Below are 25,511 nucleotides of genomic sequence, written 5' to 3' on the forward strand. Positions count from 1 at the left end.
CCTAACCCTAACCCTAACCCTAACCCTAACCCCTAACTGCTCCATACTACAGTGAAAGGAGATGAGGGAGCAAGGTCCTTGAGTGTGGCAGAGGCTTTCTAGCCTCAGGTGAGCTAACTCAGAGGTTGGGTTGCCAGAAAGCTGTGGCTACACAGAACTCCCACCTAGTCAGTGGCCCTGGGTTCTTGTATCAGGAATGAGAAAAATTAATTCCCGGTCTGTCATGTGTGAGATTTTAGAAGTGTTTACCATAGGTTTGTGGTTGGGGGCTTAAGATAAAGCAAGCAAAACCACTGGAAAGCAGGTTCCCATAGCTTGGGATAGACAAAGCTGATAGTCTAAGGGCTTTTTTGATAACTTGTGGCTGACTATAGATTGAGATCAAGGATGAGCTTTTCTATCCAGTTTATCCTCCTATGCGTGTGTTTTTCTATCCTGGTGGTTGGACTAGGGTTTGGGCATCTAGCATTGCCTCTGGCAAGAACATATATGGCATGTCTGTCCGGCCTCTATCCAGGGTAAAACTGAAACCAGAAAGGGAATGATTATCTCTGCCTGGAACACTGCTTGCTGTTCTGGCCATAGACAGGACTCAGAGGTCCTTCGTTTTTGAAGTCCTGTACCTATCTGCCTGACTAGCTCCTAGCTCCTCTTCTCATGGTTTCAGGACTCACTTTTCCTCTTTTATCCCATGTTACTTGCCAATCTAGATTAAAACCCATTGTCCTTTATGCTAAATGATGTCTATGATGAGAATTTAACCTCTAATGTATTTACTATTTTTACATCACCCTCCTGGTTGGGATTAAAAAGGAAGCTAGCTATCCAAACACATTTTGTGTATCTTCATACAGAGTGAGGTGGCCCCTGAGGAAAACCAAAACCGAAAACCTTATTGAACAACAGTTTGCCTTTCCTTAAGGAGAGATAGAAAAGTCATACTACAAGATAGGGTTATTTGTTGACATAAGTTCTGCTAATCCACAATTCCCAAGTTAAGTTTGAGTTTGGAACACATGAAGATGCAAGGTAGGATATGAGCTATCCATTCTCTCCCTTTATGTATTATGATCCAGGGAAGGGTGTGTTTGGAAAGGCAACAGTCACGTCAGCAATTCAGCAAATAACTTCCTGAATCTGCAGCTGTCCAGCTTTTTAGGAGCAACAACTTCTTTTGCAGAATAGTTCTCATTGTTGCTTTGGGATCCATTACTGGAAATTCATCTTGGAATTCTTGTCTTCATGCTGCTAAGCAATTTCAGAGCCAGTTTCCTCCCCTTGATGTGATAAATCTCTTTAATAGAGTATATTCTCTCCACTGTTTTTTGAATGACACAGGAAGTAATAAGAAAACAATAAATCACATGGTGGTGGTTATTCAAATACTCAGAGAAGGTAGAATGTAAAAACACTTCAAAAAGAGCCATGTACGATTCTGACACAAGAAATCTTGAATAGAATGTGAAAATGACTTCGTTATTTGTTTTTTTGTTTGTTTGTTTGTTTGTTTGTTTTTAATCTCAGGGGACTCAGTTTAACCCCATGTGTAAAGGCCATCTTTTTGAAAGACATTTACAAATTCTAGAAAGTAGAATCTTTGGAAAGGAGTTATTTTTCCATTCATTTCTGAATAAGGGAATAAAATTTGAATTTGCTATTGTGTAGACACTTCCTCAGAGCCTGCCTAAGAATTGCTTTGGAAAATTCTAGAAAAGAGTATGAATCTGACCTAAATAGCCAAAATTTTGAAAATCATTTACAGCCCTTTCTGCTTTTCACTTAATAACTTGTTTATATAAAATATAAAGACCTCTTGAGACAGAAATTATCTGAGTTGCTTTAACTTCTGGTGATCAACAAAGACTGAAACACAGTTTTCTGATTCCCAAACCTGAGACCATTATTTTCACAATGGTCTGTCCTGTTACAAAGTCCACCAGAAATGCTTTAACTCAAGTAGTCTGAGATACACTTCTCTGGCACACGTTCTCCCCTCCCATAACCCCGTCTCTTTCATTGAGCATCCTAAGCTAATTTCAAAGTGCATCATCTTCCAGTCATAGACTCTTCATTGCTGGGATTCCAGACAGGGACTAACCACCCAGCTAGGAACACACTCTTGGGATATCAAATCTTTCTCTGTGGAGAAAACACCTCACACTTCAAAGCAGATATTCAGCATAGTTGCTAATTATATATATAAAAAATAACTCCAAGAAAAACTCAGATTTCATATTGTAAAGTTGACTCTGAACAAAGCAGTCTTTTTATGAGTAGTCAACTTCTTACCTTGCCACTGTTTTCAACTTTCAATAAGTAGAATTTCTTATTGTCTTAGTCAGGGTTTGTCTTCCTGCACAAAACACCATGACCAAGAAGCATGTTGGGGAGGAAAAGGTTTATTCAGCTTACACTTCCACACAGCTGTTCATCATCAAAAGAAGCCAAGACAGAAACTCACACAGGTCAGGAACTTGGAGGAGGGCCATGGGGGGTGGGGGGGTGCTGCTTACTAGATTGCTTCTCCTGGCTTGCTCAGCTTGCTTTCTTATAGAACTCAGGACTACCAGCCCAGGGATGTTAGTTCCCACAATGAGCTGAGCCCTCCCCCTTGATCACTAATTGAGAAAATGCCTTACAGCTAGATCTCCTGGAGACATGTCCTCAAGGGAGGCTCCTTTCTCTTGATAACTCCAGCTTGTGTCAAGTTGACAAACTAACCAGCCAGTACACATGTTTATTCTCTGAGTCCAGAAGTATTTACTTTTATGGCCACATGTCTTTATAGTAGAGGAACATTTGCTTTGTCATTATTGGTCATTTTGATAACCATGTGTGCTACTTGTACTGGAGATGATAATGACGTGTGGAAGAAGGCTGTCCTGTAAGAGCTCCTGTCTCATGTTTGGAAATAACATCTATTCACCTGGCACAAGTGTTGTGCAAAGTTTCTACACATGCATGTATTCAGCAAGGTTTCCATAGTGCTTCACTATAAAAGAAAATTTGCATATCTTTACTCTTTCTTTCTTTCCTTCCTTCATTCTTTCTTTCTTTCTTTCTTTTTTTCTTTTCTTTTCTTTTTTCTTTTTTGCAGGCACTCTTCTAAAGAAGCTCTCCAAAATGAACCTATTAACTACTTTTTGACTGACCAGTCAGAGTACTAGATGGCTCTAAATGTGAACAGCGTAGATAATTCTAGTTTAGACAGAAACATGTCTTCATGGAAAGGGTTGATGGCACAGAGTCATTAAAGACGGCCTAATGTATAATTTTATGCCATTCCCTTCCCCAGAATAGCAAAGATCAGACAATAAAAAAATATGTTAAGAGATGCTCACTACTCTCTTTCTGGTTTAAAGTCATAGACTTCTCATTTTAGGGTCGCTTATCATCTCTGATCTACAACCTAGCTTCACATTTATCTTTTGTAAGGGGAAGATAGGGTACACCTTTTGTTCAACTTTACAGCAGAGTCCACTTAGTGTGGCTTATATATACATGTTTTTAGGGTTGGTTACTTGGTGCTGAATAATCAATTAGGGGACTCATCACTGGGGAAGATTACTTCTCCCTATGTCAGCAATCATTAAGGTATTAAGGTTTTCTAAGCAGTCAATGCCTGACAAAAATCAGTAGTAACCAAGCAATTATCATGATAAAAACATAAAATCTTGGAAATGTTACACACATTTAGTTAGCTTTTAATTTGTTAATATTTAAAAGCATAGCCTCTTTTTCTATTACATACAGAGTTAGCTTACCTTGAATATCATGGTTTGTTGGGGTTATAGCTCCTCTTTTTCCCATTATTAAAATGAAAATTAGTAAAAAAGACTTTTGTATGTGGATATAGATGTCCACCTTTTTATATATAATCTTGCATATTCCTGAAAAACAAAACCATAGCAATAAAATAATTTTAATATATTATTTAGAAATATTAACATAAAGTATTTCTGAGCCTTCAATAATTTTTATTACCCTTGACTATTAGAAAAGTAAAATACAATTTAATTTCTTTCTAGAATTTGTTTTGGGAGAAAATCTTTATCAAAATTTATGTTGCCAAACAAAATGTTTATAACCATACAACTTTCTTTCTTCAATGAATGTTGCTTTGTTTTAATTTTAAAAAATGATTTTCAAGGTCCCTGAGAGGGCTCAGCCTGGAAAAACATTTTCATGAAATCTGACAATCTGAGTTCAATCCCTAGAGCCTAGAGTGAAGCAGGAGAAAGCCAACTCCTGAAAGTTGTTCCCCAACTTTCCTGTGTGGACAATGGAGTGTACAACACACACACACACACACACACACACACACACACACACACACACACACTCATGCAGTAACAAACAAGCAAACAAACAAGTAAAATGGATTGAAAGGACATAATTTTTTTTTAAATTTTTTATACGATATAATTTATTTACATTTCAAATGATTTCCCCTTTTCTAGCCCCCCCCCCACTCCCCAAAAGTCCCATAAGCCCCCTTCTCTTCCCCTGTCCTCCCTCCCACCCCTTCCCAGTTCCCCGTTCTGGTTTTGCCGAATACTGTTTCACTGAGTCTTCCCAGAACCAGGGACCACTCCTCCTTTCTTCTTGTATCTCATTTGATGTGTGGATTATGTTTTGGGTATTCCAGTTTTCTAGGTTAATAACCACTTATTAGTGAGTGCATACCATGATTCACTTTTTGAGTCTGGGTTACCTCACTTAGTATGATGTTCTCTAGCTCCATCCATTTGCCTAAGAATTTCATGAATTCATTGTTTCTAATGGCTGAGTAGTACTCCATTGTGTAGATATACCACATTTTTTGCATCCACTCTTCTGTTGAGGGATACCTGGGTTCTTTCCAGCATCTGGCAATTATAAATAGGGCTGCTATGAACATAGTAGAGCATGTATCCTTATTACATGGTGGGGAATCCTCTGGGTATATGCCCAGGAGTGGTATAGCAGGATCTTCTGGAAGTGAGGTGCCCAGTTTTCGGAGGAACCGCCAGACTAATTTCCAGAATGGTTGTACCAATTTACAACCCCACCAGCAGTGGAGGAGTGTTCCTCTTTCTCCACACCCTCTCCAACACCTGCTGTCTCCTGAATTTTTAATCTTAGCCATTCTGACTGGTGTAAGATGAAATCTTAGGGTTGTTTTGATTTGCATTTCCCTAATGACTAATGAAGTTGAGCATTTTTTAAGATGCTTCTCCGCCATCCGAATTTCTTCAGGTGAGAATTCTTTGTTTAACTCTGTACCCAATTTTTTAATAGGGTTGTTCGGTTTTCTGGAGTCTAACTTCTTGAGTTCTTTATATATATTGGATATTAGCCCTCTATCTGATGTAGGATTGGTGAAGATCTTTTCCCAATTTGTTGGTTGCCGATCTGTCCTCTTGATGGTGTCCTTTGCCTTACAGAAACTCTGTAACCTTATGAGGTCCCATTTGTCAATTCTTGCTCTTAGAGCATACGCTATTGGTGTTCTGTTCAGAAACTTTCTCCCTGTACCGATGTCCTCAAGGGTCTTCCCCAGTTTCTTTTCTATTAGCTTCAGAGTGTCTGGCTTTATGTGGAGGTCCTTGATCCATTTGGATTTGAGCTTAGTACAAAGAGACAAGGATGAATCAATTCACATTCTTCTGCATGCTGACCTCCAGTTGAACCAGCACCATTTGTTGAAAAGGCTATCTTTTTTCCATTGGATATTTTCAGCCTGTTTGTCGAGGATCAAGTGGCCATAGGTGTGTGGGTTCATTTCTGGATCTTCAATCCTGTTCCATTGATCCTCCTGCCTGTCACTGTACCAATACCATGCAGTTTTTAACACTATTGCTCTGTAGTATTGCTTGAGGTCAGGGATACTGATTCCCCCAGATTTTCTTTTGTTGCTGAGAATAGTTTTAGCTATCCTGGGTTTTTTGTTGTTCCAGATGAATTTGATAATTGCTCTTTCTAACTCTGTGAAGAATTGAGTTGGGATTTTGATGGGTATTGCATTGAATCTGTATATTGCTTTTGGCAAAATGGCCATTTTAACTATATTGATTCTACCGATCCATGAGCATGGGAGGTTTTCCCATTTTTTGAGGTCTTCTTCCATTTCCTTCTTCAGAGTCTTGAAGTTCTTGTCATACAGATCTTTCACATGTTTGGTAAGAGTCACCCCAAGATACTTTATACTGTTTGTGGCTATTGTGAAGAGGGTCATTTCCCTAATTTCTTTCTCAGCCTGCTTATCCTTTGAGTATAGGAAGGCCACTGATTTGCTTGAGTTGATTTTATAACCTGCCACTTTGCTGAAGTTGTTTATCAGCTGTAGGAGCTCTCTAGTGGAGTTTTTTGGGTCACTTAGGTAGACTATCATGTCGTCTGCAAATAATGATAGTTTGACTTCCTCCTTTCCAATTTGTATCCCTTTGACCTCCTTATGTTGTCGAATTGCCCGAGCTAGTACCTCAAGTACAATATTGAAAAGATAAGGAGAAAGGGGGCAGCCTTGTCTGGTCCCTGATTTCAGAGGGATTGCTTCAAGTTTCTCTCCATTTAGTTTGATGCTGGCTACCGGTTTGCTGTATATTGCTTTTACTATGTTTAGGTATGGGCCTTGAATTCCTGTTCTCTCCAAGACTTTAAGCATGAAAGGATGCTGAATTTTGTCAAATGCTTTTTCAGCATCCAATGAAATGATCATGTGGTTTTTTTCTTTGAGTTTGTTTATGTAGTGGATTGTATTGATGGATTTCCGTATATTGAACCAACCCTGCATTCCCAGGATAAAGCCTACTTGATCATGGTGGATGATCGTTTTGATGTGTTCTTGGATTCGGTTGGCAAGAATTTTATTGAGTATTTTTGCATCTATGTTCATAAGGGAAATTGGTCTGAAGTTCTCTTTCTTTGTTGGATCTTTGTGTGGCTTTGGTATCAGCATAATTGTGGCTTCCTAGAAGGAATTGGGTAGTGTTCCTTCTGTTTATATTTTGTGGAATAGTTTGAAGAGTATTGGTGTTAACTCTTCTTTGAAGGTCTGGTAGAATTCTGCACTGAAACCATCTGGTCCTGTGCTTTTTTTGGTTGCAAGACTTTCTATGACTCGAAAGGACGTAATTTAAAAATGCAAATCTGGCCCATTGCCTTAACCACTCGATCCCCTCATCCCATCCTGCATCTCAGACTCTGCTGCCTGCCTTCCATCCCGTTAGCCCAGCTGGACTCTTTGGTTGGGCCTTAGTGGGAGATAACCCAGAGCAGGGTGCTACCCAAGGGGAGCTTCTCCTTCTCTGTGGAAGAGGGGAGGGGTGTGGCGGTGGGAGCTGGTAAGAGTGGGCCCGGGAGAGGTGCTGCAATTAAGATGTAAAGTGAAAAATAAATTAATGAAAAAAATGAAAAAATCTTGAGCCAGAACTAAGTCCAGTGGCCGCAAAACAACATCAATAACAATAACAAACTCCACAGGATTCAGAGCGGGCTGGGGGAGGCTTATGTAAACTGCCAGTGATAGCTCCAACACCTAGCTTTCCTTTGCTAGGCTTTCCCTGTTCAACACCATCCTCAGGACTGAGACCCTTCTTTCGCCACCTATCGGAAAGGAACAACAAATGTTTCAATATTAAAGGGCGACAACAGGGTCACGTTGCTCCAACTCTGTACTTAGGGAAACCTTAAGGCCGACTTAGCAAAGTCTCCCCTTGCACAGGTTTGTCTCCAGCGTCCCAAATGACTGAAAGCAAGATGCTGCGTTTCTTGATCTGAAGAAAAAAGACTCGAAGACTAAAAAAAAAAAAAAAAAAAAAAAAAAAAAAGGAGAGACTTTGGGGGAAATGCAAAACTATAGCCCTTGGCTGTGGAGTGGCGGAGATGACATCATCGCTTCTGCAGGAGTGCTGGGGGTGGAGCAGCAGAGTGGGAGCCTGCTCTGTTCTTGCTGCTGCCAATGCTGCTGAGTTCACATTAGGGGAGAGTCTGGATAAATAGGGTTCCACAATGGCCATGGCCCACGGCGCTCTGAGCTGCCTGGCCCAAGACTGGAGCTTCCCATGCCATGCGGGTCGGTGCTGAATGCAGGCGCTGCTGGCGCTGGTGTGCCCAGGGGGCATCTACAGCCAAAGCCCCAGAACTCCCCAACAGTGCGGACTGGAGCTCCAGCAGGAAAGCTCACTCTACTGGCCCTAGGTAGAGATAAGGAGAGCAGCGGGGCTGGAAGAAAAAGGTCATCCCAGCAGGGACTGCAGCCCAGGAGGACAGTGCCATGATCTTCTCCGCCCTGGTGGCTTCATGCCTGTGGCTGTGCCTGGCGCTGGGAGCACAGGGAGAGCCATGAAAGGCTGTGTGCATCCCCATGTGCAGGCACAAGCCCTGGAAGGTCACCCAGATGCCCAACCACCTGCACCACAGCACTCAGGAGAACGCCATCCTTGCTCTCTAGCAGTATGAGGAGCTAGTGGACCTGAACTGCAGCTCCGTGCTGCACTTCTTCCTTTGTGCCATGTACGCACAAATCTGTACCCTGGAGATCCTGCAGGATCCCACCGAGCCCTGCAAGTCTGTGTGCCAGCGAGCATGTGACGACTGCGAGCCCCTCATGAAGATGTATAACCACAGCTGGCCAGAGAGCCTGGCCTGCGGTGAGCTGCCGGCCTATGACCCTGGAGTGTGCATCTCTCCTGAGGTAATAGTCGCTGACCTTCCAGAAGATGTAAAGTGGATAGACATCACACCAGATATGGTGGTGCAAGAAAGGTCCTTTGATGCGGACTGTAAACGTCTGAGCCCTGATCAGTGCAAGTGCAAGAAGGTGAAGCCAACCTTGGCAACAAACCTGAGCAAAAAGTACAGCTATGTAATTCATGCCAAAATAAAAGCCGTCCAGAGGAGTGGTTGCAATGGGGTCACAACTGTGGTAGATGTGAAAGAGATCTTCAAGTCCTCCTCACCTATATCCCTCGAATGCAAGTCCCTCTCATCACCAATTCCTCCTGCCAGTGTCCACACATCCTGCCCCATCAAGATGTCCTAATGATGTGTTATGAGTGGCATTCAAGAATGATGCTTCTTGAAAATTGTTTAGTTGAGAAATGGGGAGATCAACTCAGTAGAAGGTCCATACAGTGGGAAGAGAGACTTCGGGAACAGCAGAGAACAATTCAGGACAAGCAGCAAACAGCCAGCTGCCCTAGTCACAGTAACCCCCCAAAGCCAAAGGGAGGGTCACCTGCTCCCAAACCTGCCAGTCCTAAGAAGAACATCAAAGCGAGAAGTGACCCCAAAAGTCAAACCTGAATAAAGGTGCAAGCTAATTTCTTTCAAGATGGAGCCACCCTTGAAGGAGAAGGCGGTGCTGCCTGGAACAGCCTACAGAACGCCACCCACCACTTGCCTTAAGGATCCTCTGGGGTTCTCTTTATAGACACATCTTGCAGCATTTCTCTTAGTGATGGCTTCAGTGTTTCACATTAAGTCACAGAGCCCTGTTATTTGTTCGTTTCCTGGTATGGAAAGTAGAAGAGGGAAAGTTGGGGAAGGGCGCCTGCATTCAGTGCTCTGTGTGCATACTGTGTGACCTTCAGTTTTGGGAATTTGACCTATAATGTATGTACATTGTAAAGTTCACATGCTATGTCAAACAAAACTTTTTTGACAAAAATATTGAATATCCTTTAACTTCTGTTAGGAAGTTAGTGATATATTAAATGTTATTGAAAACATGTTTTTGACAAAGGCAGGAGGAATGGTACTTAAAAGATCTTCATGTGTGTGGTCCGTAGGAAGGTTTTTCAGATGAGTGTGGCTTTGAAAAGTTTAGAGCTATGGGATGTGGGAAATGGTGATGTGTGTTTGTCAGACTTTCAATTCTGTCTTTACCTAGAAACTTTGAAAAGAAAGCTAAAAATGACAAGTAAAGAGGGGCAGACTGTCAAGGTCTATGTTCTTGTCATTTGGCTACCACACCATCCGGGAGATGCTCCTCACCAGTTACCCAGGGGCCGCCCCACAAACGGTATTCTTTCTTCCTCTATGACTAAAGCAATAAAGAGCCATCTTGGATAATAATAAAACAGAAGAAGAAGAAGTCGGGAAACTGCCTTTTTTTAGGCCTGTTCTTTTCTTTTCCTCCTTTCACCCAAGTTTTACTCCCAGCAATAAGTGTTATGGGGAGACAACGGGTCCGTCTGTTGGTGGCACTAGGGGCAGGCTGGTGGCACCGCAACACCCCTTCCCCCATCTTGCCTACAAGTTGCATGACCTGCATTGGAATCCACGGGGTGCGGTGGGGCAGGGAGAATCCTTTCAGATCCTGGATGCGGTTGAATTCAATGTATTTTGCTCTCTTGCCTGCCCTTCCCAAGCTAGGGGAGGAGAGAGCTGCCTTCTTCTGCATGAGAATGCTTAGGATGTCTGCCTGCTGGGACTCCCCTAATCCTTTCTTCTCCTTTCTCACAGCAAAATCTCAGGTTTTCTCAGGAAAAAGCTCGCATTTCGCATATTTACATTTGCATTTTATTTTTAAAACAATCCTATCGAGGCAAAAATCTGTGTGGGGGGACATACTTCTCTCCCAACCAGGTCTAAACTTGCCTGGATGGCTGCACCTGTTTTGAGCCCCTACTAGGAAGGGTGTTTGTGGGGGATGGAAAGAGGAAGTTCTGTGGCCCCCAAATCATTGGGAGAGAAGAGTCTGCCCGCCCCCTCACCAGGCTGCCAGCTCGGCGCACCTGAGGGCTGAGCCCAAGAAGCTGGCCTCAAAGGTGCTGGTGCAGTGCTTGTCAAAAAATGCCCTTCAGGTCTCAATTTCCTGGCCGGCCATTTCTTTAGCTTGCAAGGCTCGCCCTGGGTCACCTCGGTTCTCCAGAGCAGTCCCACAGGCGCTCCTTCCCTCTCTCTCTCCCTTTCTACTCCCTGCTTGCCCAAGGCTGAACCCAAAACGCGCCGCCAAGAAGGAGCAATAGACTCGGGGGCACTCAGTGCACCCCGCCCCGCAGTCCCCTCCCAAGCCGAGCTCGGCTCCTGGACTCTTGATTACCCAGATGAGTGTCATTCAGATCTAGGTCTGCATCCCTGGCTGCCTCGCTGGGGTTCCCGTGTGCTCCTGTTCCCAGTCACTGTCCGCGAGCCCGAGCCCCTCACCCAGGCTAGGTAGCACCCTGGTCACCTCAGCCAAACTCATTTCGCTTCCTCTCGTGGAGGAGTTTGTAGCAAAACCGGGCAGCACCAGGCCAGGAAGAGGAAGGGAGAGCGACTTTCGTGTCGCTCAGCCAGCTTGCCAACTCTCCCTCCCCGAGGCAGACCCTCTGAATCCCAACTGCAACTTTTCCTTTCCCTCTGGTTTTCCCCTCAACTGCAGCGAGCGGGCAGGCAGCGGCTGTGGGTGGCAGAACAGCGAAAGCCAAGAGCTGGCGAGTGGGTGGGTGGGTGGGGAAGCGGGAGGGAGAGGAAGGACGGAGAGAGAGGGGTGAGGAGAGGGGAGGGTGGGTGAGATTCTGCTCTCCTGCCACTCCCAGCCCGTGCGGGGGCTGGGGGGGGAGGTGGGACGGAGGAGGCCTGGAAGAGGAGAGGGAGGGAGGGGAGGGGGGGAGGGGAGGAGGGAGGGAGGGAGCCAAGGAAGATGCTCCAATAATCTGCGTGTTTCCTAAGGCTTGGAGCACTTGTACATTTCTGCAGGCGCATAGCTAGCCATTCACAGCAGCTGCTGCAGCTCTGACTGCATCTTCCTTCTCCCTCCAGCTCCGTGCCTGTGCACATGAGTGTGTGCGACTGTGTGTTGCAGGTGTGTCCATTTTAATTCTGCCCAGGAGGTGGGACTTGGTGACTTTAGCACCATCTTTTTTCTTTTTATTATTATTATTTTTGCTTCCCCACCATCTGTTGCTGCAACCCTGCAAAGCCTCAGACTCGGAGTAGGAGGGCTCGCCTCCTTTTCAGAGCTCCTGGACCGGGCAAGCCGGCGAGCCGACAACCTGGCCACTACACCTGGCAGAACGCACCACAAGAGGGACCCAAGTCGCCCACCCACTGGGGCGGCGGTTGAGGCGGCCCGGGATGGTTTCCTGTGCTGAAGGATTTTGCATCTGATCATTAGGCATTTCAAAGAGAGGCCCCCGTTCCCCTTCCCCCTCCCTCGCTGTCTTTGTTTCCTTACCCCCACCCTGTTCTCCCCACTCCCCACTCCCCCCACCCCACCTCTCTCTCTCTCTCTCTCTCTCTCTCTCTCTCTCTCTCTCTCTCTCTCTCTCTCTCCTCCTCCTCCTCCTCCTCCACCTCCTCCTCCTCCTCCTCCTCCTCATTTTTAGAACTAGAGATCAGAGGTGGATATCTCTCTTCGCCAGCCAAGTGTAGTTTCTGGAGGATTTTCTAGCTTGGAAGAGTCTGCCTGGACTGTGTGGGCTCCCTGCTGTCTTGCCCTGCAGGTTGTGTCTGCAGCAAGACTGAGATCAATTGCTGGAGGCCTGAGGATGAGAACCTCTTCCCTCTCCTGGAAGGGCAGGATTAAGGGAACAGCAATGGGAACGCCAGCATCAATGTCACATACATCTAAAGGAATATCACTTCCATGGAAGTCAGGTGGCCACTGCCCAGCCCGCCCCGCCCCGCCCCGCCCCAGCTCTGCATCTCCCTCTTGCCCCCACCCCCACCCCCGCCCTCGAACCAGCCCTGTGCTCCCCTGCTCGCCTCTGTTCTCAGCCTACCCAGTGCATCAGGCTCGCCCTGGCTCGGGAGATGCTGCAGGGCTGTGTGTTCCAGGTGACTCCAGCCCCAGCCAGGTGCAATCCGATGATGCTGGGGAACCTGTGGCCCAGCTCCTTTCCCCGCCCCAAGCCTCTGCAGGCTCTTTTCCAGGGTGCGAATTGGTTTCTTTGTCCCCCACTAAAGAGCAACAGTTTGGCTAGGCTCAAGTGGAATAAAGTAGAGGCTGCTCGGTTTCCTGACTGGTGGTGGCAGATAGAGGCCAGCAGTGGCAATGCTTGCCTGAGGAGACAAGGTGACAGACAGGGACTGCTTGGGAACCAACCCATATTTCTTGTTTTTAACTCTTTCCTTTTGGAGGCAGCAAAACATGCCAATAAGTAAACAAGTTGGATACTGGCTTCTCTCTAGGAGACTTTGGACCTGTTCAGGCCATCATGGACGCCTACCTCTTTGCTTTTCCTACCCCCAACCCTGCCTCCTTCTCCAACCCCATTTTGTGCATTTCTGAGGCCTCTGCTGAAATTTGAGTCATTCTCCTTCATGTAGTTTTTGAATCCTATGAAATAATGGCCCAAATAAAAAACATTCTTATGGTCAAATAATACATTCTAGACAAATTAAAATATTGAAAGGTTACAAAAGTCATAAATTAAAGTGTAGTATCATGAGTATTCAAATAAGTTATTAGAATAAAAAAATGACAGTCATTTTGAGGCTTTTCTAACAGTTATAGTTTAAGAAATAAAATCGGTCCATTGTATCAATCCAGTAATAAAAGTTCTAGGCCTAGAAACAAGATAGGCTGAAGGGTATAACAAGCTAACTATTTCAAAACTTTGTCCCTGAGATGCTTTATTTGTGATATGTCTAAGTTATTTTTCTATCTGCTCTGCCTAAATTTCTCTCTGGTCACATACCAGAGAACCAACACTGGCAGAGGTGGGTACTTTTCTGCGACAGAGATGATAATGCAGCTTGGAAATGATCTTTTCCCTTCTGTTTAAAAAAAAAAAAAACAAAACTGTCACCCACTATCAAAATGATTTCCTTAATTTAACAAGATTCATTAATTTAAAGAGATTAAAAACAGTCTTATTAAAGGACATTTTGACAAGAAAAAGGAGTTATAATAAAAGCTGCAAAGCAGCAGTCTCCCCTCTTGTCAAAGACGCTGCAGAGTTTTGAGCAAATCTTCATTCAAAGTGAAGTTCATGATCTGATTCCATTAAAAGAAGTCTTCAAATGGGACAGAAAATAAAGTTTGTGGTGGTTCAGAATACTAACCGTGCTACTCACTGGCGCACAAAGCATTCTGTGTTCTCCTAGAAAATGTTTCTAAAAGAAATGTCAAGGACAAAGATGCAAAGAAAAGCCCACTCATGGGAGACAACATAAAAGCCACAAATACTCCAAACAAGGACAAGGACTTCTCTTGACATCGGAATTGAACTCATGCCCCTGCATATGCCTGGAAGGCCCTCTACCACAGAGCTTCAGCTCCAGATTTAGAACTTTTAATTAACTACATAATATGCTTTCATGTGTTAGACACAACAGCTTCTCAGTTAGAGGATTTTATTTCGAAGTTATATACAACAAGGGTGTTGTACTGAAACAGTATTTATTCTATTATATAGGACACATGTTAAGAATATGTGGTATATTTAAACAGTGTAAGAGAAGCAGAACATGATTCTGATCTAGGTACAAATGTAAATAAGTACAGGAAACAACAGAAATATAACACATTTATACTCACATAAAATTCAGAAATTTAGATGCACACAAGTATGCATATCCACGCGCACCTCTAGTTGGAGAGTTTAAGATTATAGATATGCAATGCCTTTTCTAAATAAGTCATCACTGGCTAGAATAGGGTAGAGGTTCTGTGTTTATTGGATCTTCTGGGAAACAGATACTAATATTCGTGAAGAAAAAAATACATTGGCAGACATTTTGTACACAATGTTTTCAGGAGATTACAACAGAAGGAAGATACCAGATCTATATTTTAACTTGAGAAAGGAAAAAAATTGGGTAAGTGACTAGATAGGGAGATTTTCAGCCTACAGTACAGGCTTAGAAATTTCTTGAGTAGCTAAGGAGTCAGCAGCACAGCAATAATTGCACATGCAATGAGTTGCAGGCCAGAATCCATTATCATTTTGGACTAAAGCTTTTGTGTTCTTGTAGAACAAGGTCTTGACAAGAAGAGGATCCTGAAGATACCATCAGCAGTAGACTAAAGGTCAGCAAATACTCCACATGGCTCTGAAGGAAATGGAAAATCATCTTTGCTTTTTATTTAGAGTAGTCTCCAGCAAATTATGGTTTGATAGAGAAGGCTCAGGTTGCTGACAGTTTGCCTGGATTGCCTTTATTAAAGTTCTTAAGCAGAGGCCAGTTTGCTATCCTGCTACTTTGCAATATTAGAGGATAAGCAGCATTTATGTACACATAAAGATATATAAATTGTTACTTAATATTTCTAGACAGAAATAATTCTAAGAGGAAAAATATAACTGACTCATGAAAGTAAGTCAGCTTGCTTCTGAGTTAGATTCTTACAATTCACAATTTTAAAGTGTCAGCTCCTGTCCCTTTATCCTGCTTCTGTCCCGTTCCTCTTCCTCTCTTAAGCCCATTCATCCTTTTCCTCATCTTTCTAATGTATGACAAAATGTCCCTTGTATTAACCTTGAAACCGGGTCTGTGAGAAGGCTAAGTTTTAAAGTGACAAAGCTGGAATTTCTCGATCACTCCTGGAATTGTAGCACATGCAAGGGAGAGGCGGCTGGAGCAGGGATTCAAGAATGATGTCAACAATACAGCCAGCTTGAAGCCAGCTTTGGCTTTGTAAGATCCTATTTAAATCAACTAGAAAAAAATGTTTTTCAGTAGTTTTGGAAGTTCTAGGAGTATTTCTACAATTGTTGAGAAAATAGACCTAATGATAACTAAAATATATTAGCAGTATGTGATGTGATTCTTGTCATTAGGGAAAAACCAAAATGGATTTATTCAAAATATTCAATAGAGAATTCAATATTCAATACTATGTGATAAATAAGCCTCTAAGTAAGTCTTGGGTGTCAATTAAAATATTAAATAATAACATTTTGATGTAGTCCTAATCACACTGAGTAATTATGACACATTCCATATCAAACAAATATAAAAACATGAATAACAAAGTATGATATATTTTTAGAATAGTCTCCAGCAAATTATAGTTTATAAATCCATATTCAAAACTTAAAAATCATAATAATATAAGCAATAATGTTCACATTGCCCACTCTTAAATGCTGTTGGACATTAGCATTAGGATTTCGGTAGGACATCACAAGTTTTAGCATTTAAAGAATCTGGTTATTGTTCAGACCCATTCTGTTCTGGGCAATGCAATGTTGCATAGGACTGAATCAGTGTGGTCACAATCAAGGCAAAAGATGTGAACTATAAGCCAAGTGTGATGAAGCATACCTGGGATCCTAGAACTTGTGATCATGAAGCAAGAAGAATGCCATGAGTGTAAGGATAGCTTGATCTGTACAGTTGCTTACAGAAAATACATCACTACAAAGTGAGATCCTGCCTCAGAATGAGAAGCCGGGGGTGGAGGGGCAGGACGGGAAGAGAAGAAAGGTGAGTCGTAATATCCAAGGTCCAAATTTTGCATTCTGTATATATATATATATTCATATATATGAATATATATATATATATATATATATATATATATATATGAATAGAATTTGTTTGGGTGTTTGCACACTAAGGCCTGGGTAGATTGACAGTAGCCAGCTATGCAGGAGAGAGAGGCCGGAATCTCCATAACTCACTACTCTCAGTCTGGGTTTAAAATCCTGGAAACTCCAGGGAAAGGCATGGTGAGGAACTTACTTTGAAAGGCTGAAGAAGTCGGTGTCTGATGTCATCAGAAGATTCCAACCCAGACTTTGTCTCATGCAGGAAGGAGGGAGAAACATCATGGATGAACTTCTGCTTCTTTCTTCCTTTCATTTGGTTGTCCTTTAGAAGGTACCACTTCTAATAATGACAAGTCATTCCTATGCATCAGTGCTCCAGGGAAGCACAGACATAGTCACACAGACACACCCATGGGGGCACAGACATAGGCTCAGAGACACATACATGTGCACACACATGTTTTGTGATGTTTTTCCCATCATGATTTCTCCTCCTTCCTGCATGACACCAACTGTGAAAGTCACTGGGTTGGAATCTTCTCATGACACCAGACACAGACTTCTTCAGTCTTTCAATGCAAGTTCATCACCATGTGTGTGTGTGTGTGTGTGTGTGTGTGTGTGTGTTTTAATCAATCCTAAATGTCTCTTAATTCCATTAAGTAGACAACAAAACCTACTAGCACAGGTATGGGGTACTAAAACCAACTTAATGACACTTCAATTACCCTTGGCAATTTTGAACAAAAGTCAAGTAACAGATATTGTTGGATACCCAAGGGGAGCTCGGCTCCAGGACTCTTGATTACCCAGATGAGTGTCATTCAGATCTAGGTCTGCAGGTCTGCAGCCTGCGTCCCTGGCTGCCTCGCTGGGGTTCCTGTGTGCTCCTGTTCCCCGTCACTGTCCGCGAGCCCGAGCCCCTCACCCAGGCTGGGGAGCACCCCAGTCACCTCAGCCACACTCATTTTGCTTCCTCCCGTGGAGGAGTTTGCAGCAAAACCGGCAGCACCAGGCCAGGAAGCGGAAGGGAGAGCGCCATTCGCGTCGCTCAGCCAGCTTGGCCCAGCTGCAACTTTTCCTTTCCCTCTGGTTTTCCCCTCAATGGCAGCGCGCGCGCGGGCGGGCAGCGGCTGTGGGTGGCAGAACAGCGAAAGCCGAGAGCTGGCGAGTGGGTGGGTGGGTGGGGAAGCTGGAGGGAGAGGACGGGCGGAGAGAGAGGGGTGAGGAGAGGGGAGGGTGGGTGAGATTCTGCTCTCCTGCCACTCCCAGCCCGTGCGGGGGGGGGGGGGGGAGGTGGGAGGGAGGAGGCCACGAGGAGGAAAGGGAGGAGGGAGGGGAGGAGGAAGGGGAGGTGGGAGGGAGGGAGCCAAGGAAGACACTCCAATAATCTGCCTGTTTCCTAAGGCTTGGAGCACTTGTACATTTCTGCAGGCGCGTAGCTAGCCATTCACAGCAGCTGCTGCAGCTCTGACTGCATCTTCCTTCTCTTCTTCCTCCAGCTCCGCGCCTGTGTACAGGAGTGCGTGCGACTGTGTGTTGCAGGTGTGTCCAGTTTAATTCTGCCCAGGAAGTGGGACTTGGTGACTTTAGCACCATCTTTTTTCTTTTTATTATTATTATTTTTGCCTCCCCACCGTCTGTTGCTGCAACCCTGCAAAGACTCGGACTCGGAGTAGGAGGGCTCGCCTCCTTTTCAGAGCTCCTGGACCGGGCAAGCCGGCGAGCCGACAACCTGGCCACTACACCTGGCAGAACGCACCACAAGAGGGACCCAAGTCGCCCACCCACTGGGGCGGCGGTTGAGGCGGCCCGGGATGGTTTCCTGTGCTGAAGGATTTTGCATCTGATCATTAGGCATTTCAAAGAGAGGCCCCCGTTCCCCTTCCCCCTCCCTCGCTGTCTTTGTTTCCTTACCCCCACCCTGTTCTCCCCACTCCCCACTCCCCCCACCCCACCTCTCTCTCTCTCTCTCTCTCTCTCTCTCTCTCTCTCTCTCTCTCTCTCTCTCTCTCTCTCTCTCCTCCTCCTCCTCCTCCTCCTCCACCTCCTCCTCCTCCTCCTCCTCCTCATTTTTAGAACTAGAGATCAGAGGTGGATATCTCTCTTCGCCAGCCAAGTGTAGTTTCTGGAGGATTTTCTAGCTTGGAAGAGTCTGCCTGGACTGTGTGGGCTCCCTGCTGTCTTGCCCTGCAGGTTGTGTCTGCAGCAAGACTGAGATCAATTGCTGGAGGCCTGAGGATGAGAACCTCTTCCCTCTCCTGGAAGGGCAGGATTAAGGGAACAGCAATGGGAACGCCAGCATCAATGTCACATACATCTAAAGGAATATCACTTCCATGGAAGTCAGGTGGCCACTGCCCAGCCCGCCCCGCCCCGCCCCGCCCCAGCTCTGCATCTCCCTCTTGCCCCCACCCCCACCCCCGCCCTCGAACCAGCCCTGTGCTCCCCTGCTCGCCTCTGTTCTCAGCCTACCCAGTGCATCAGGCTCGCCCTGGCTCGGGAGATGCTGCAGGGCTGTGTGTTCCAGGTGACTCCAGCCCCAGCCAGGTGCAATCCGATGATGCTGGGGAACCTGTGGCCCAGCTCCTTTCCCCGCCCCAAGCCTCTGCAGGCTCTTTTCCAGGGTGCGAATTGGTTTCTTTGTCCCCCACTAAAGAGCAACAGTTTGGCTAGGCTCAAGTGGAATAAAGTAGAGGCTGCTCGGTTTCCTGACTGGTGGTGGCAGATAGAGGCCAGCAGTGGCAATGCTTGCCTGAGGAGACAAGGTGACAGACAGGGACTGCTTGGGAACCAACCCATATTTCTTGTTTTTAACTCTTTCCTTTTGGAGGCAGCAAAACATGCCAATAAGTAAACAAGTTGGATACTGGCTTCTCTCTAGGAGACTTTGGACCTGTTCAGGCCATCATGGACGCCTACCTCTTTGCTTTTCCTACCCCCAACCCTGCCTCCTTCTCCAACCCCATTTTGTGCATTTCTGAGACATCCCCCACCTCTTTCCCACCCTCATGTGCATCTGGGCGCCTACAGACCCTTTCCTGGCTTGGACTTCCATAACTGCCCAGGATAATTCCGAATCAGGCTGTTGGAGGGAGAAGAGAGAAGAGGGCCTGGCTTCGGGGAAGGGATTTCTTTCACAATTCTGCGGTTCTGTTTTTGTTTTTTGTTTTGTTTTGTTTCTTTGTCTTCTTTTTTTTTTTTTTTTCTCAAAAATTGAACTCTGCGTGGTGTTTGGCTGGTTTTCCCCGTCTGAGTAGGACCTGGTGTAGAGGCCTGCTCCTTTCTTCTAGTGTTTCTTTGGTAGGGACCTGGCCAGAGGCCTGTGAAGGAGCAAAAGGAAGAGCTTGGGCACCAGGAGTCTGCTTGGCTTTCTCTCAGTCTGCAGCCAGGTGACCACACCCCTCTGACTCTGCCCTGGGGAAGGAGGAGGGTGTGGATAGCCTGGGATGTTCAGAGGGAAGCTCATTGGTTTTTGCACCTGTGCTCTCATCCCTTGGGAGCCCCAGGACTGGGTAGGATGGTGGCCAGGCTCCCAGGGAGCCATTTAGGGTAGCTCTTTGCCTTGGGGACAGACTAGAGCAAGAAGGAACCCAGTGTGCTGTGGTCACTGCCCTCTCAGAATCCCCCTCCCCCTCTCTCTCCTTTACTCCTCCAGTCATTGCTCCAAGACTAGGAAGCCTGAAGGAATTGCAGCCAGGCTCTCTCCAAAGCCCACCAGTTCTCTTGGTTTAAGGCAGACGGCTTGTGTTCTTGCAGCTTACCCTTTGAGGGAGATGGACAGCCCTGGAAGGTATCCCTGACTCCTGGAGACAAGCCTATCCCATATCTTAGCTCTGCCTTTCTCTCCTGACCACCTCTAGGCTGGTCAAGGATGACTAGATAGACAGCCAGGGGGCAAGGGGAGGGAAGAGGAGGACAAGGGAAGAGCCCCTACACACTTGCAGGCCAGCGTCTGTCCTGAGAGCAAGGCCTGGAAGCATATTGTCTCAGGGAAGCTTGGACTTGAATCTGGGGGCCCCTGGGTTGTAGGCATGAATGTAAAGAGCTTAGTGGCCTGTACTCTGGAGGTGGGCATGGAGATTTTCAGGTGATTTGATTGGATGTGCCAAGGGTTGGAGAGTTTGGGGGTCAGTGAGCTGTGTGTCTGCCTTGTTCTCTGCTCCAAGGATGTGTATATCCCTGGGAACACTCAGGGAGGCAGGATTGGTCACAATCAGATAGGTTCTTCATGGTCATGAAGAAGTGTCACACCTCTCAAAATGAGGTTTGGGGAAGAGATTCTATAAGGAAGAGTAGGATTAGTTGTTCCTGGAGACACTGGTGGGAGGAGGGGACACAGTTGGCCTCTTGTTCCTTTCAGGCTAGGAGGATTCCAGGAGAGGGCCTGTGGTGATCTAAACAGGGAGATTTCAAGTCCCTCACCAGGGATTAGACTCTAGCAGGCCATCAGGACTCTCTTCTAAACCCATCTAACATCAAAGAGTAAGTGGTGGGAAAGGTCAGAGGTCAGGGGTTGGATGAACCTTCCTCACCCCATCTTCCCCCCAATGTCCTGTTATGCCTGTGTCTGGTACTGGCTAAACTGAAGGAAGGGCTCAGACTCCCATTCCAGAGGGAAGGCGTCTCATGGAGGGAGAGGAATCCTGTTCATCCAGGGAAGAACATGCCCTTGTCCCTGTCTTTCCCTTTAAGAAATGGAAGAATAAGGGGGGAAAGTGGCTTTCCCAAGCCTACTTTCTGATCCTAGCACTGAATTCTGGTCTGCCCAACACATACCTCAGGTCCCCAACCCAAGGTCTGCTGGAAGAGGTGGGGCCTAAAGAAAGAGGAACACAGGGCAGGGGAGGGTCCAGCCCTGGTGTGGCCTAGAAAAGTATCCTTCAGATTTATGTTTCTAGAGATACAGGGTAGGAGGGGGCATTGCCTGTCAGCCTGGAGCTCTGGGTGATGGGGTGCCTCTAAACAGATTATTATCATGGAGAGATGGCATCTTCTCAGGCTCTTCTAAAGTAGCTGTCCTCTGAGAGTGAACTCTCTGTGCTGAGCTTTTAGACAAACAAGATTTTGTTTTCTTGTGGCTCTAATTCTTGTGGTATCATTTGGAGTGGTGGCTGTGCCCATCCAGAGCTATGGGTAGAAGAGACTCTACCTGCTTGGCTACCTTGTTAATACAAGGAGGAAATCAGCAGCAAGGCATCAGGGCAGAAGGGTAGACCTCATCTCCATCTGGTCATAGCCTAGCTTCTCCAAAGAGTCCTTCCTGCCTTCTGTTCCCTTTCTCTTCAGAAGGACAGTCTCTTTTGCTACTGTAGCTCTTAATACACCATTAACTTATGGTCCATAGGCAGCCACACCCAACTAGATTCTGACATCACAAACGCAGGAGGGTGGTGGCCAAAATGGTATGTTGTCTAGGCTGCCTCCTTAGGCCAGGCCTACAGGGTTGTGTTGGCTTGGGATCATATATCCTTTGAATGGTTGAAAGAAGATGGATGTAGAGACTGTGGCATTGCTGGGTCAGATGTTCTAGAGATGGCTTGTCTGTGCTAGCAAAGACCATGTACTCTGGACTGGAGCACTGAGCCGCCATTTGTATATCAGTCTGAACTGCCTCAAGGTTCCAGGTGTCTGGTGGGTTTTTAGTTTCCTTTATTTACTCTTTCCCTCAAAGACACTCTGCAGACTGAACCGGTCATCTGGGGGGGGGAGGGGCTCTGCTCTCTAGGCTTCTCTATTTTAAAGAGTGGGGTGGGTGACCCAGCCTTGACAAAGGCCGGTGAGAGCTAGAATCCTAGCTAACATATGAACCAGGGTATAAAGGCTTTGCAGCAAAGAATTCAGAGCCCCAGGATTGGGGTTAAGCCTTGAAAGGAGCCTTGGATGCTCCATTTGGAAGGAAGAGGTAACAGACTCTGGATAGGGTTATTTCCAGGATGAAAGCTGGGCAGTGGACTTCGTTGGTGGTAAGTTTTTATACTGAGTCCAGGTTGTGGTTGTATGTTAGTATCTTCCATGACCCAGAATCTTCAGCCTCAGTATACCTGGCAGGCTGAGCTTCCCTTTGGGGGCCAAGGACATCAGCGCTGAGGCTACCTGGGAACTGAGACTATGATAGTTTGGGTAAATCCAGTAGAGCCCTGGCTACAGCTTTGAGAGTACTTGTATGGTGGGTCCAGGAGGGTTGATCTGAGTCTGGGAGATTCCTTAGGGTCCTGCAGGGTTCCAGCTACTCTCTGTGACCTGCCTTGAAACCCTAATCTTTGCCTTGCCAGACCATGCCAGCTGACCCTTCCCGTATGGAAAGGATGGTGGCCCCCAACTCCAGATGAATCTTAAGTACCTGGTATATGATTATCCTATGGCCCTTAGCAGTGTTGTGACATTTTCTCTGTGACCTGGAGTCCCCATCTCAGGTTCTCCATTGAGAGGCTCTTGCAGGGCTCATGTGCCTTTGGGGGGGGGCACAGTGGCAGACTAGGAATAAGAAAGGAACAGGATACAGTGAGTTATATCCTGGCTTTCCCCCACCTCTCTTGAGTTGTTTTGGAGGGCTGCAGACACTTTGAACCTGTACATCTATGAATCCAGGCCCTGGGTCAGAGTGTCCCTTCCAACCTGGACGTCTGCCCTCTCAGAACCAGGAAACATCCCCCAGGAGGGTTAGCTTCTTTTAAGGGTCTCCCTTGTGGAATAAGAATGACCCTGTGATCCCGTGATACCACTAAGAGTAGGGCACAGGTGAGTCCACCCTGGCTGTGGGAATCTTCCTTCCCCAGGTCTAGAAATGTCAGATCAACCAGAACTTGGTGGAATTTGTGACATAGGACACAATTTTTCATTAACTGCCTGGACCAAATGTGTGGACTTCTAGATTGTTTTTAGGGTCCTTAGCCTTTCCTTAGAGGTTGGGCAACTGACTCTATGACCCTCATTCCTAGCCCCGAGCTCAGGCCTAGAAGAGATGTCCTTGCTAAGGTGTTCTCCATTTGCTGGAGGGAGGCAGCTCCCACTGTGTATGGGAAAAATTAGAACATCTATTGCAAATTATTCTTGCTGCCAACAACAGGAGAGATTTAATATTTACTGTATGGATTAGAGATATCCAAGCATATGGTAATTTAATAAATATAAGTGTTTTGGGTTTGTGAGATATATTTTTTATTGCTAAATCATACATAAGCATAACAACATGGTGCCCTTGTTTCAAGTGGTGGAGGACTGCATTTGGAGGGGACTGGATAGGAGAGGTGACTTTGGAATCTGTTCTCCTACTTATTACTCAGTTCTTTGCTGAAGGCATTTGTTAACTGGTATGGATACATGGGATATAAGATGGGACCAGGCTGAGTAGGACCAGGAGTGGTTCCTTTCTCTATCACAGGTTTCAATGCTGGTTATATCTCCCAGGAGCCATGCTGTCACTCAAATGGCACCTTCAGCAGTGGATGCATCATCAAGAGTTGCCCACAGGCATTTGTATCACAAGTTCCAGTTGCTCAGGTGTTTTTTGTCCGAGAACTATTTGAGTTATATAAGCAGGGATGATTATTCCCATTTTATAGATTCATTAAACAAAAACAAGTGCAGAACTGGAGTCTTAGGTAACTAGGTACTGGGCGTGGCCTCCTGCAAGACCCTGCCTCCTCTTTGGGGGAACTTTGCCAAAGGCAGAGTCTCCTCCATTCCTGTGTCTTCCTCTGGGACAATGTTTACAAATTCAGGGTCCCCAGAGGCAGCAATCCTGTGAAGGCTGGCAGCCCCAGGGCTCCTTGGAGCCTGCAGCCCTCTCCAATTACAAAGAAACTCAGAGGGCTCTGCTGAGCTATTTACATGGATGACTGGGGGAAAGGGGCACTCAGCAGGACTGGGAGTCCTTCCCCCTGGCCTCCACTCCTGTCTCTGCTGCCTCTGCCTGGCTTGTACAGCCACAAAGGGTCATCTGGTTTAGGGTGGTTGAAGACTCAGGATTCTAATTCCAAGCATTAGACTTGGAGCTTTGGGCAATTTCTGTTTCCCACTGTTCTTCCCAGCCGGGCTTCTCTCTAGCTGCAGCAAATCCTTTTGCTCTCATGGGCCTTAAGTTTCTTATCTGTAAGACAAGAGAACTAACATAGGAGTGTCCCTCGGCATAGCCTGGCAAAGAGAAAACCATCCACATGTGAGCACTGCTACTAAGAGCAGCTCTTACTGAGAGCTCAGTAACTGATCACAGTATCAAGTATTAGATAACTGATTATAGGAAGGACTAGAGAGATGATCATAGTTATCATTTATTCAACACTTACTGTATCCCAGAATACTGCTCCAACCCTGTCAATTAAATGTACACCAGTTCTGTTTACAGATGGGAAAATTGGGTCTAAGAAGGACCGTGATTTCATACAGTTTGACTTTTGAATATTAAGGTGACTGTCTATATCCTTCTGTATGCTGTGGATACATAAATGTAATTATGTGCCTAGATATACAGGCACACATAGGTGAATATATTACTATTGATACATTAATAATAAAATAAGAGAGTGGACATGAAATCAGGGAGGTTCTCAAGGCTTTATTTCACACCCTTCTAGTTCCATGGGTGAGAACTACTCTGGCTGGCAGTGCAGGGAAGGCTGGCAGGATGCTCATGAGGATAGTGTTTGCAGAACAACCAAGCCTCAGCCAGACCTCTAATGGAGAGGGAGGCTTTGGTGGGAGGCTTTGGTTTCTCCCCCCAATCTGTTCCCAAAGTACTGGCCTTCTTGGAGGCTGTGTCCCACCCTTTTGCCAGGCACCCTTATCTTTCCCACATTGACAGGGGAGGAGAGGGCTGGGTAACTTCTCTTAGAGCTTTAGGGTATCAGACCTGTCTTAAGAGAGGGTTGTGGTGGGGAATCTAAAGAGCTGGTCAGCTAGAGTTGACAGCCGAGGTTGGACGTCGCATCCCTGGATGGGGAGTCCTAGGTGTTCCTGGGCCTCCATTTTGCTGTCTCTGTGAATCGGTAGTCTTCACTGCCTGCGTCCCCTTCCTCTTCCTACACTTGTTGTGCCTCTTGCTCGTAGATGTATCATCTCTCTCCTGTAGGGAAAAGCCATGAGCATGAGAGATCACAATCA

The 25,511-nt window shown here is 45.8% G+C and overlaps 1 pseudogene; it reads left to right on the forward strand.

Moving 5' to 3' along the window:
• The first annotated feature begins 8,257 nt into the window (after positions 1–8,257).
• LOC127664119 (secreted frizzled-related sequence protein 4-like) lies at positions 8,258–9,288 on the forward strand (annotated as a pseudogene).
• Positions 9,289–25,511: the final 16,223 nt, after the last annotated feature.

The sequence above is a fragment of the Apodemus sylvaticus genome, chromosome 13, assembly GCF_947179515.1.
Source record: "Apodemus sylvaticus chromosome 13, mApoSyl1.1, whole genome shotgun sequence".
Lineage (NCBI taxonomy): Eukaryota > Metazoa > Chordata > Mammalia > Rodentia > Muridae > Apodemus > Apodemus sylvaticus.